The sequence below is a fragment of the Bubalus kerabau genome, chromosome X (genome assembly GCF_029407905.1).
Source record: "Bubalus kerabau isolate K-KA32 ecotype Philippines breed swamp buffalo chromosome X, PCC_UOA_SB_1v2, whole genome shotgun sequence".
Classification (NCBI taxonomy): Eukaryota; Metazoa; Chordata; class Mammalia; order Artiodactyla; family Bovidae; genus Bubalus; species Bubalus kerabau.
In genome coordinates this window covers 80,512,014-80,523,304 of record NC_073647.1, presented here as the reverse complement: position 1 = coordinate 80,523,304, position 11,291 = coordinate 80,512,014, and the positions used below count along the sequence as shown (strand labels likewise).

General features: G+C 37.5%; 1 pseudogene; it reads right to left on the bottom strand.

Moving 5' to 3' along the window:
* Positions 1-9,191: 9,191 nt before the first annotated feature.
* Positions 9,192-9,667, bottom strand: LOC129640068 (ferritin light chain-like; annotated as a pseudogene).
* Positions 9,668-11,291: the final 1,624 nt, after the last annotated feature.

The following is an 11,291-nucleotide window of genomic DNA, read 5'->3' as shown; positions in this document are numbered from 1 at the left end:
TTTTACTATTTCCTTGCTTATTTCCTTGCTCATTATTGCTAATTGCCCTGCTAATTATTGGTCTGTTCAGATTTTCTCTTTGTTTATGATTCATCTTGGTAGGTTATATGTTTATAGAGTGTATCCATTTTTCTGAGTTATCCCATTTATTGGCATATAATTATTCAGAGCAGTCTCTTATAATCCTTTTTATGTGATATCTGTTGTAATGACTCCTCATTCATTTCTGATTTTATTTGAGTGTTCTGTCATTTTCCTTAGTCTAGCTAAAAGGTTTTACTTTTTTTTTTTTTTTTAATTCTCAGTTTCATTGATCTTCTCTAGTGTTTTTCAGGCCTTTATTCCATTTATTTATTATTTGATATTTGTTAGTTTCTTTTTTTTTCTAACTTTGGGTTTTTTTTGTCCTTTTTGTGGTAGTGTTAGGTTTATTTGAGAGCTTTCTTTTTTTTTCTTAATGTAGGCATTTCTTGCTATAAACTCCCTCTCAGAACTGTTTTTGCTGTATCCTATAAGTTTTGGTATGTTGTATTTCCATTTTCATTTGTTTCAAGATGTTTTTCAATTTCACTTTTGATTTGTCTTTTGGCCCATTAGTCGTTCAAGATTTTGCTGTTTAATTTTTGTATATTTGTGAATTTTCCAGTTTTTCTCCCATTATCAATTTCTAGTTTCATACCATTGTGGTCAGGAAGATATATGGTATATTTTCAATCTTCCTAAATTTGTTAGGACTTGTTTTGTGACCTAACGTGTCGTATATCTTAGAGAATGTTCCATGAGTACTCAAGAAAAATGTGTATTCTGTTGCTGATAAGTGGAAAGTTCTGTATATATTTGTTAAGGCCATTTGCTTTAAGTACAGCTCAACTCCAGTTTTTCCTAATTGATTTTCTGAATTGTAACCTATCCATTGTTGAAAGTGAAGTATTGAAGTGCCTTTTTATTATTGTATTGTTGTCTATTTCTCCCTTCATATTTCTTAGTATTTCCTTAATATTTAGGTGCTATTATTTTGGGTATACATGTATTTACAATCATTATTATCCTCTTGATGAATTGACTATTTTATCATTATATAAAGTGACCTTCTTTGTCACTTGTTACAGCTTTTGCGGTGAAGTCTATTGTATCTTATATAAGTATTGTTACAGTTTCTTTCTTTTGGTATTTCTATCAATTCATTTTGAGCCCATGTGAGTCTCTTATAGGCAGCATATAGTTGGGTCTCATTTTTCTATCCATTTAGCCATTCTATGCCTTTTAATTGGAACATTGAATCCATTTATATTTACAATAATTACTGATAGGTGGGAAGTTACTAAGGCCATTTTATTGTTTTCTGACAGTTTTGTTTTTCCCTTGTCCTCTTCTTCATCTCTTCCTGCCTTCTTTTGTGAATTTGTTTTTCATAGTGGTATGCCTTGATTCCCTTCTCTCTATCTGTTGTGTATCAACTGTAGGTTTTTGTTTTGTGGTTAGCACAAGGCTCATATAAAGCATCTTTTATGTCTAACAGTCTATTTTTTGGCTTATCAGAACTTAATTCTGGAAATTTCCTGGTGGTCCAGTGATTAGGATTCCACACTTTCACTGCATGGAGCCTGTTCAACCCCTGGTTGGCAAACTAAGATCGTGGAAGCCAGGTGGCATAGCCAATAATAATAATAATAATAATAATTTCAACTGCATACAAAATCTCCACCCTTTTACTACCCCTTTTATGTTTTTCACATTACAATCTATTCTTTTAGTATATTGCCTCCATTAACTAATTATTTTAGCTATAGTTATTTTTAGTACTTTATATCTTTGGAGTCAGTACTGGAAATTCATTGTGTTTCTTTGGTTGTGTCCTATTTTCTTGATTTTTCATGTTCTTTGAAGTCTTACCTTATTGTCTTCTCATTTGATGTAGCAATCACCTCCTCTAGTCCTAACTGACTGACTTCAAGAGAGAAATGCCTTTCCTCATCTCTGCTAAGGATTCTCAGGCTTTCTCAGACTTTCTGTGGATAGGCCTGCTCCACACTCTTGGCTCCTTCCTGTGTCAGAATTCTTAAGCTTGTTTGTCTTTTCTTGAACCTGCAAAGCCAAGCCTAAGCACTGATTGCTTCCCTTTTGTTCTCCCAAGGTTGATGTTAAATGCTCAAGTTTGTGATCTCTCTCTGTCCCCCAGATTCAGGCCTGATATCTGCACGTGCAATATTTGCTGTCTGAAAAAAGCTCAATCTTATTTCCATCAAGAGTGCACACAGAGGTCTGATCACAGGTTGGGGAGTGTGTAGGGGGGAGCCTAACAGGGTCTTGGGATTGCCTTTAGACCAGTTTTTTTTTGAGGGGGGGGATTTGCTGGTGAGGTGATCTGAGTGGCTTTTGGGAGGCTCTCAATGGAGGCTGTGATGTGGCTAGTAGGATCCATGTCCTTTTGATACAGATGTTTCATTCAGAGCACTGGCTTCTGTTCTCCCAGCTTCTCACTGCCCCCAAGTCACATAGCTCATGACTCAGTACTCTGGAAGGGCAAGAGAGAAATGGGCCCCTTTGGCAGGATTCCACATGGCTGAAGTAGCCAAGTACTCATTCCCATGCTCTCATGTTCCCCTGTAGAGGAAATTACAAGCCAACAAAGGCTCTCTTTCACTGAGATGTGCCACTCTGGGGGAGGGGTAGATCAAAATATTCCTTTTACCATTTCCAATGTGTCATATCTTGGATTTTTATTTTACTCCTGTGGTATGCTGGAACTTCTCCACTGGACTCCTAGATTTCCACAAATGTCCTCTCATTTGTGGTTTATTGTCTAAATTAGTGTCCTCTGGAGGTTCCTAGATCATGGCTAAGAAGGGCTGGAGTTGGTTCATGGACCACTTTAGGGTCCACATCTGGCACCACGGTCTGCATACCTATTACCTAATGTGTAGATAAGTAAGAATCCTTCCATGTTTCTTATGTATGGTACTAGATTCCACAGCTCCATCAAAGGTACTTTTGCTTGTGGGTAGATGCCAAATTTTGTTGTTGAGGGGTAGATACTTGCAAGGGACATCTTGTCGAGCCATTTTGCTGATGCCACTTTTATGTAATTTGGTTATAGCAGGCTGATTAGACTAAGACACTACCCATTTAGGTCACTCTTATTTAAGAAAATAGGACAATAACCAGTGTTGGTGAAGTTGTAGGGAAATTAAAGCCCTCATGCATTGCTGTTGAAAATGTAAAATTGCATAGCTGTTGTGATAATCAATTTGGTGGCTTCAAAAAAAAAAACATAAACATAGAATTACCATATGACCAACCAATTCCATTTCTAAATATAAATACAAAGAATTGAACACAGAGACTCAGATACATGAACATCCTGTTCCTAACAGCATTGATCACAATAGACAAAAGGCTAAAACAGCAAAATGTCCACCAACAGATGAATGGATTAAATAAAATGTGGTATAAACATATAATGAAATATTGTTCAGGCTTAAAATGGAAGGATGTTCTAATATATGGTGCAACATGGCTGAACCTTAAAAGCATTATGCTAAGTGAAAGAAGCAGATACAAAAAGACAACTATTTTATGATTCCACTTTTAGGAATTACATAGAATGGGCAAATTCATAGAGACAGAAAGTGGAACAGAGGTTATCAGAAGAGAAAGGAAAGGAAGTAAACACTTCTTGTTTAATGGGTACAGAATTCCAGTAAGGAATGATGAAAATTCTGGAAATGGATACTAGTGATGGTCGTATATATTGTTAATGTACTTAGTGCCACGAAATTACACACTAAAAATAGTTAAAATGGTACATATTGAATATTTTTTACAACAGTAAAAAAGAAAATTTTTTAAAGGGAAAAGAATTCTTTTTAAATTATATTTTTTTTCTTTTCTTTTAAGCAATCTCTGATGTTTGGCTCTGATGTTATGTGGTATAAAAGTTAAAATATCTAAAATGCTGATTTCAAAAGTTCCCTGGTAGTCTAGTGGTTAGGACTCCATGCTTCCACTCGAGGGAGCATAAATTCAGTCCCTGGTGGAGGAACTAAGATCCTGCATGCCATTCCATAAGGCCAATAATAATAATAATAAAATGCTGATTCCTAATGAATTTATTTCATTGTACCTTGGCATTTGTGGATACAGTTCCACTGCTGAGCTCAAAATGGAAAATGGACATATGCTATTAAAAAATAGACAGATAACAACTCTGAAACTGCTGTAGATGTATACTGTGATTGAACAAATAAGCATAAATGAATGATGAGAGTTAGGTTGCCCACTGTTGACAAGGGGTTTTAAAAGGAAACAAAAGGAGAAGCCCAGAGTGATCCACGTGCTATTGGACTGTGCATGCATGAATGCTAAGTCACTTCAGTCATGTCTGACTCTTTGTGACCCCATGGATTGTAGCCCATCAGGCTCCTCTGTCCATGGGATTCTTCAGGCAAGAATACTGGAGTGGGTTTCCAGGCCCTCCTCCAGGGGATCTTCCTGACCCAGAGATGGAACCCACATCTCCTGCATTGCAGGCAGATTCTTTACCCACCAAGCCATCTGGGAAGTTCCATGCTATTGGATTAGAGTTAGAGATCTCAGTATGATCTTATGCTTTGCTTAATAGATACATATGGATGCATATATGCATATTGGCCACCTCATGCGAAGAATTGACTCATTGGAGAAGACTCTGATGCTGGGAGGGATTGGGGGCAGGAGGAGAAGGGGATGACAGAGGATGAGATGGCTGGATGGCATCACTGACTTGATGGACGTGAGTCTCAGTGAACTCCGGGAGTTGGTGATGGACAGGGAGGCCTGGCGTGCTGCGATTCATGGGGTCGCAAAGAGTCGGACACAACTGAGCGACTGATCTGATCTGATCTGATGCATAACTGGGCTAGGATGTACACCTATATTTTCTTGCTCTGATAGCTGAGACTGCCTAGAAGCAATGACACCCCAATGAACACACTTCGTGTCTAAAAGTTCATACTTAATATCATTCTTCAATAAAAATAACCGTGAGTCTTTGAAAAAAAAAATGACTGACTGATTCATAGGCTTAAATAGGGAATATACAAGATGAGACTGAAGCATTTTGTAACGCCATAAAGTAAGGAAGTTCTCAACACACTCACAAAGGGGTAGTGGGGCCAACTGAAACAGCTTCCAATGGCCAAAACTTGAAATATATGAACAATAAAAGAAACTAATATTGGATTATAACCCAAAATACAAAATAAATACCCATGAATCCATATTGATATAAATGAATTATTGAATAAGTAAATAGACAAGTCTCTTCTGTATAAGAATTCTAAATGACTTATATACTGTCTTCAAGGAGATGAAGCATAACTCTTCATTCCTTAAGGAGGTTGTTACTGTGACTTGCTTCCAAAAAGTAGAGTATTAAAAGGGAAGAGGAGAGAAAGTAACCTTACAGTGGAGAACTCTGACAAACACAACCTTGACCACATTATTAACATCATCAGTAATAAGTAATAGATAAATGTATACCTTTGATATGATGTGACGAGAATGGCACTTCACTTCTGTGATCATCCTCCCCAAAACTCTAAACCCAGTCTAATCATGAGAAAAACATCAGACAAACACACCATGTTGTAAGGTGTCCCGTACCAAAACAGAGACCACATGTGATATTTAAGCTGACAGTCTTAATTAAGGTATTGACTGATGGCCAGCATTAACCTGGAGAAGGCAATGGCACCCCACTCCAGTACTTTTGCCTGGAAAGCCTGGTAGGCTGTGGTCCATGGAGTCGCGAAGAGTCAGACAGGACTGAGCGACTTCACTTTCACTTTTCACTTTCATGCATTGGAGAAGGAAATGACAACCCACTCCAGTGTTCTTGCCTGGAGAATCCCAGGGACGGGGGAGCCTAGTGGCCTGCCATCTATGGGGTCGCACAGAGTCAGACACGACTGAAGCGACTTAGCAGCAGCAGCAGCATTAACCACTAGACATGAGAGTAAACAGGCCTTGCAATGATTCCAACCTCCAGAATTCTAGAATTTCAGCTGAGGTTTCAGGAACTGTGGAACAGAAACAAACCATCTCCTCTGTATGCTGAATGCCATGTTACATAGAATCCATGAGCAAAATAACCTGTACAAATTAAGTTTGGGGATGATTTTCTATGCAGTCATAGAAAACAATCATAAAATGATATTTTTCCAACAACTTTATTGAGATATAATATATATAGAGAGAGAATTAAAAATTGTCCTAATATTTTCTTCAAACTTGTAATAGTTTTAGCTACTACATTTAGGTCTATGATCCATTTACAGTTTAATTTTTGTGTACAATATGAGGTAAAGGTAGAAGTTAATTTTTTTGTATGTGGATAACCAGAATCATTTGCTAAAAAAAATTATATTTTTCCTCATTTAATTGCCTTGCAATCTTTGGAAAAATCAATTGACCATAAAGCTAAAGGTTTATTTCTAGACTCTATTTTTTTTCCATTAATCTATATATTTATTTTTAGGCCAATACCACACTGCCTTCAGTACAGTAGTTTTATAGTAAGTTGAAGTTGGGTACCTTAAGTCCTACAGCTCCTTTCCTTTCCAAAGTTGCTTGGATTTCTGGGTCTGGGTTCTTTGTGTTCCCATATAAAATTTTGGATCAGGTCATCAATTTCTTTGAAAAAAATCACCTGCTGAGATTTTGATAGGAATTGTGTTGAATATATTGGTCAATGTGGGGGATTTCAGTCTTTAAGTTTTCTTTGCAATATTGTGTAGTTTTCAATGTATATATGTCATATACTTCTTTTGTTAGTTATTTTTAGTTGTTATAATGAATATAATTTTTGATGTTATAATGAATATAATTACATCTTACTTTCATTTTCAAATGTTCACTGCTCTTGTACAGAAACACGATTGGACTTTGTATCTTGTATCCTATGATCATTTTGTGTGCTATTAGTTCTAATTTTTTTGGTAGACTACATGTAAGATCTTGCCACCTACAAATAGAGTTAGTTTCACTTCTTTTCAAATTTAGATGCCTGTTACTTAATTTCCTGTCCTTATTGCTCTGGCTAGAACATCCAGCAAATAGTGGTGAGAATGTAAATTTTTCCTCATTCCTGATTTAAGGAGGAAGCATTCAGTCTTTGATCATTAAGTATAATGTTAACCATAGGGTAAACATATTGTTTCTCTGTATATGAGGAGTCATTTGTCTCTTGTTCAAGATTTTGTTCTTGGCTTGCAAAAGTTTGACTACAATATGACTACATATGCACCCCTTTGTGTTTATCCTACTTGGAATTCAGCTTCACTGACCTGCCAATTAATATTTTTCACCAAACTTGAAAAATTTTTGATTATTTCTTCAAATATTTTTTTTCTTTCTTGTCTCTTCTTAGATTCCTATTACATGTAAGTTGGCATGCTAGAAGTAGTCACAGAAGGTTCTGTTCATTTTCTTCAGTTTTTTTCCCTTTGTTTTTTAGACTGGATGACTCTTCTCTCTGCCATTTCAAATATGATGTTTGAGTAAATGTAGTAAACTTTCATATCAGTTATTGTGATTTCAACTGAGCAGTTTCCATTTGGTTCTTTCTAACGTTCCTTTTTTAAATTGAGACTTGCTCTTTTTTTGTATCATTGTCATCATGTGTTTGTGCTTAGTCACTCAGTTGGGTCTGACTCTTTGTGACCCTGTGGACTGTAGTCAGTCAGGATCCTCCGTCCATGGGATGGGATTTTTTTCAGGCAAGAATACTGGAGTGGGTTGCCATTTCCTTCTCCAGGGGATTTTCCTGAATCAGGGATAGAACCTGTGTCTCCTGCATTGTAGATGGATTCTTTACCCACTAAGCCATTGGGTTGTCATCCTGTTGTTGTTGTTGTTGTTGTTGTTGTTGTTGTTGTTCAGTCACCCAGTCGTGTCCGACTGTTTGCAACCCCATGAATTGCAGCATGCCAGGCCTTTCTGTCCCTCACCACCTCCAAACTTTGCCCAAGTTCAAGTTCATTACATCAGTGATGTCATCCATTTCATCCTCTGACACCCTCTTCTCCTTCTGCCCTCAATCTTTCCCAGCATCCAGAACTTTTCCAATGAGGCAGCTGTTGTCATCACATTTTCCCTTAATTCATAAACAATGGTTCCTTTAATTCTTTGAACATATTTATCAGTATTTTGAAGTCCTTGCCTGCTAAATCTAACATCTGGGCTCACTCGGGCAGTTTCTATTGAATTTTTCCCTGAGTGTGGGTCACTCTTTGCCATTTCGTGTCTTGTCATCTTTGAAAACTAGACATTTTATACAATGTATTGTAGCAGTTCTGGATTCCTTATTCCACTGAGAGTGCTGTTCATTTTGTTTGTTTCATTTATTTGTAGCCTTCCTGGGCTTAATCTGTAGAATTTGTCTCCTCCTGCTTTCTGGTCTCTAACTGTTCTGCTTTTTTTTTTTTTTTTTTGAATTTTATTTTTCCTTTTGAGTTTGGCTTCCTAGGAGTCACCTCTGTGTCTTTTTATTTTAATGGTCAGCTAATGATTGGTTAGAAGCTGTGCTCAACCAAGTTGAGTCAGTAAGGTATCCACCCACTGCTGATGGATTTGCATGTGATTTTAAGTATGTGTACAAATTCAGGCCATTTTCAGCTATTAATTTTTACCAGGTCTTCTCAGGTCTCCACATGCATTCGTTAAGCTTCCTGGACAGCCAAGGATAGTTCTTCTATGCTTTTCTCATGACCAGAATTTCCCTATTAAATCTCAGCTTTTTAGTTTGTCTGCCACTGACTCCAACCAAGACTTCACCTTGAGGCTAGCATTGTTCCTGGCTTTTCTTGCTCATTTCTGCCAAATTTGGTACTTTATCAACAATATCATTGGATATAGGTTTTTCATCATCTATTCCAAACCAAGTTAGTCCCTTCTACCAGTAAATCTGCTGATTTTTCACTGCCAGCCCCATTGTGGTAGAACAACCTCACCTACCTCACCTGATATGGAGGTAGGATGGAAGTAGTTCCAGAAAAGAACACCATAGACTTTCACTGTTCATACCTGAAATTCAGTTTTTCATGAATTAATATTTCTTTCTTTTTTTTTCCTACTTGCTTCTCTTCAAGCTCTGAAATGGTGGGTTTTTTGGGGGTTTTTTTGTTTGTTTTTTGTTTTTGCTGCAAAAAGCTTTATTGTTTCCATTGTGTCTGAAACTTGAGAAATGGCTCCATCTTCTTGATGAGTTTCACCTCCTCATCTAGGAAGTGGTTCTCCAGGAAGTCACAGATGTGGGGGTCTGCAAGGGCAGAACCCAGGACATGCAGATCCAAAAGGGCCTGGTTCAGCCTTTTCTCTATGAGAAGGGAGGCTTCCATAGCATCCTGGGTTTTACCCCACTCATCTTGGGATGGCTTCTGTACATCCAGGAAGACGGCAAGGCCGCCGCTCTGGTTTTGCATATTCAAGAGACCACTCTACACCCTCGTGCTTCTCCTTGGCCAATTCATGAAAAAAAGTGGCCCACACCCTCCAGAGCCACATTGTTGTGGTCAAAATAGAAGCCCAGAGAAAGGTAGGTATAGGAAGCCTGCAGGTGCATGTAGAGCAGGCGGTTGATGGCAGCCTCTACCTCTGTGGAATAATTCTGACGAATCTTGGCGCTCATGGTTATAAGGAGTTAAGCTCAAAAAGTGATGGCTGGCCCTGGTGATCACGGACAGCTGAGTGGCTGATTCTGAAGGTTGCAATGGAAAAAAGTTGAAGGCTGGTCCGCTGCTGGAGCAAGGGACATCCCTGGGTCTGTTCTGTCCAAGCATTGTTGAAGCAAGACACAGATCTGCAGGACCAAGAACTGCACTTCGATGACTAGTTTTTTGAACAATGTTGTTGAGTTTTACAGTTGTTTTGGGGCAAAGGAATTTTGTTGTCTTCATCACTACATCATAGCCAGAAGTCCCCATGTTTCCTTTTTAAAATAACCTATGGTTTTGAGCTTTCATTAGTTCAGATGGCTTCTACCTAATTAGTCTGAACTAGTAAGATACTAGTAAGATTTCAGTGCATCAAATATTTGTTGAGCACCAACAATGGGCTTGACTAGATTTACATCCCTAATTACAAGTCCAAACATAATAACTTCTCCTAGTATTACAATTCAATGTGTCTAAATAAAATAGAATCATGGTTCTGGAGCTTTAATGTTCTTACAAATCACCCAGATCACCTGTTAAAAATGTAGATTCCTGGACAACAGGAATTTATTTGTAGGTTCATATTTAGCAGATTTAGGCTAGAACTCAGGAAGTTATATTTTAAACAAGATTTCAAAATAATTCTGGTGCAATTGGTCCAAGGACTGTACTCAAGAAATACTAATTAAGAATCATACCTGAATAAAAAGTGGGCATGTATTCTTCCTATACTTTTATTAATATATCCAGGTAATTGAGACTGGAGTATTTTACTTTGCTTTTTGTTACACTCGTATCATATGTGCCCTTATCACATCAACAGTTTGATCATACTGCTGGTAGTATATTGTGTTAGCTATGGTTTTGTCTTCTCAATATGACTTTCTCCCACCCCGTTCCTCCTCTAGTACTAGAACCTTTTTTGGGGGTCAGATTGACTCCTCTAACTGACCACAGGAGTGGTAAGACAATGGGCATTTCCAGTAGTATTTCATCCCCTTGACCCAAATGTTTAGTTCAGGAATGGGCAAGTTATCTTAGCCAGTCACTGAGGGAAATTTCTAGAACTTTTACTGGAACTTGAGTAAGAAATTCTGTCTCTGCAGTTGAGAGATATAAAGATGGTAGAAACCTATACTTGCTGCTACCATAGGAGATTTTCCAAAAGATGACATACACACACAGGAAATCAGAGTCAAAGAGGGAAAGTGAGAGCTATCCTTTCAGTGTCTGGAACCAGATCTGCCTAAAGATCTGGACTTTCAGACGTCTGTTTGTACAAACCAATAGATTTCTCTCTTGTTTGAACTAGTTTGAGTTGAGATATCCTTCACCTGAAACTGAAATTGTCAAAACAAAACTTGCCTTTGAGTAGAATTTCTCCAATTATACCATCAATCCCCTGCTTCTGATCACACACAGATACACATACATACCTATTCTCCCTTTGTCAGAAGTTCTGGGACTAGTTCCTGTATTAAAGACATACCAGATCTCTGTTTCTCAGATCTTAATACAAATTTACCAAGATATAATTTTAATAAAAATAAATACTAATAAATAATGGCCATAGATATATAAAAGATTTTAATTCCCCAA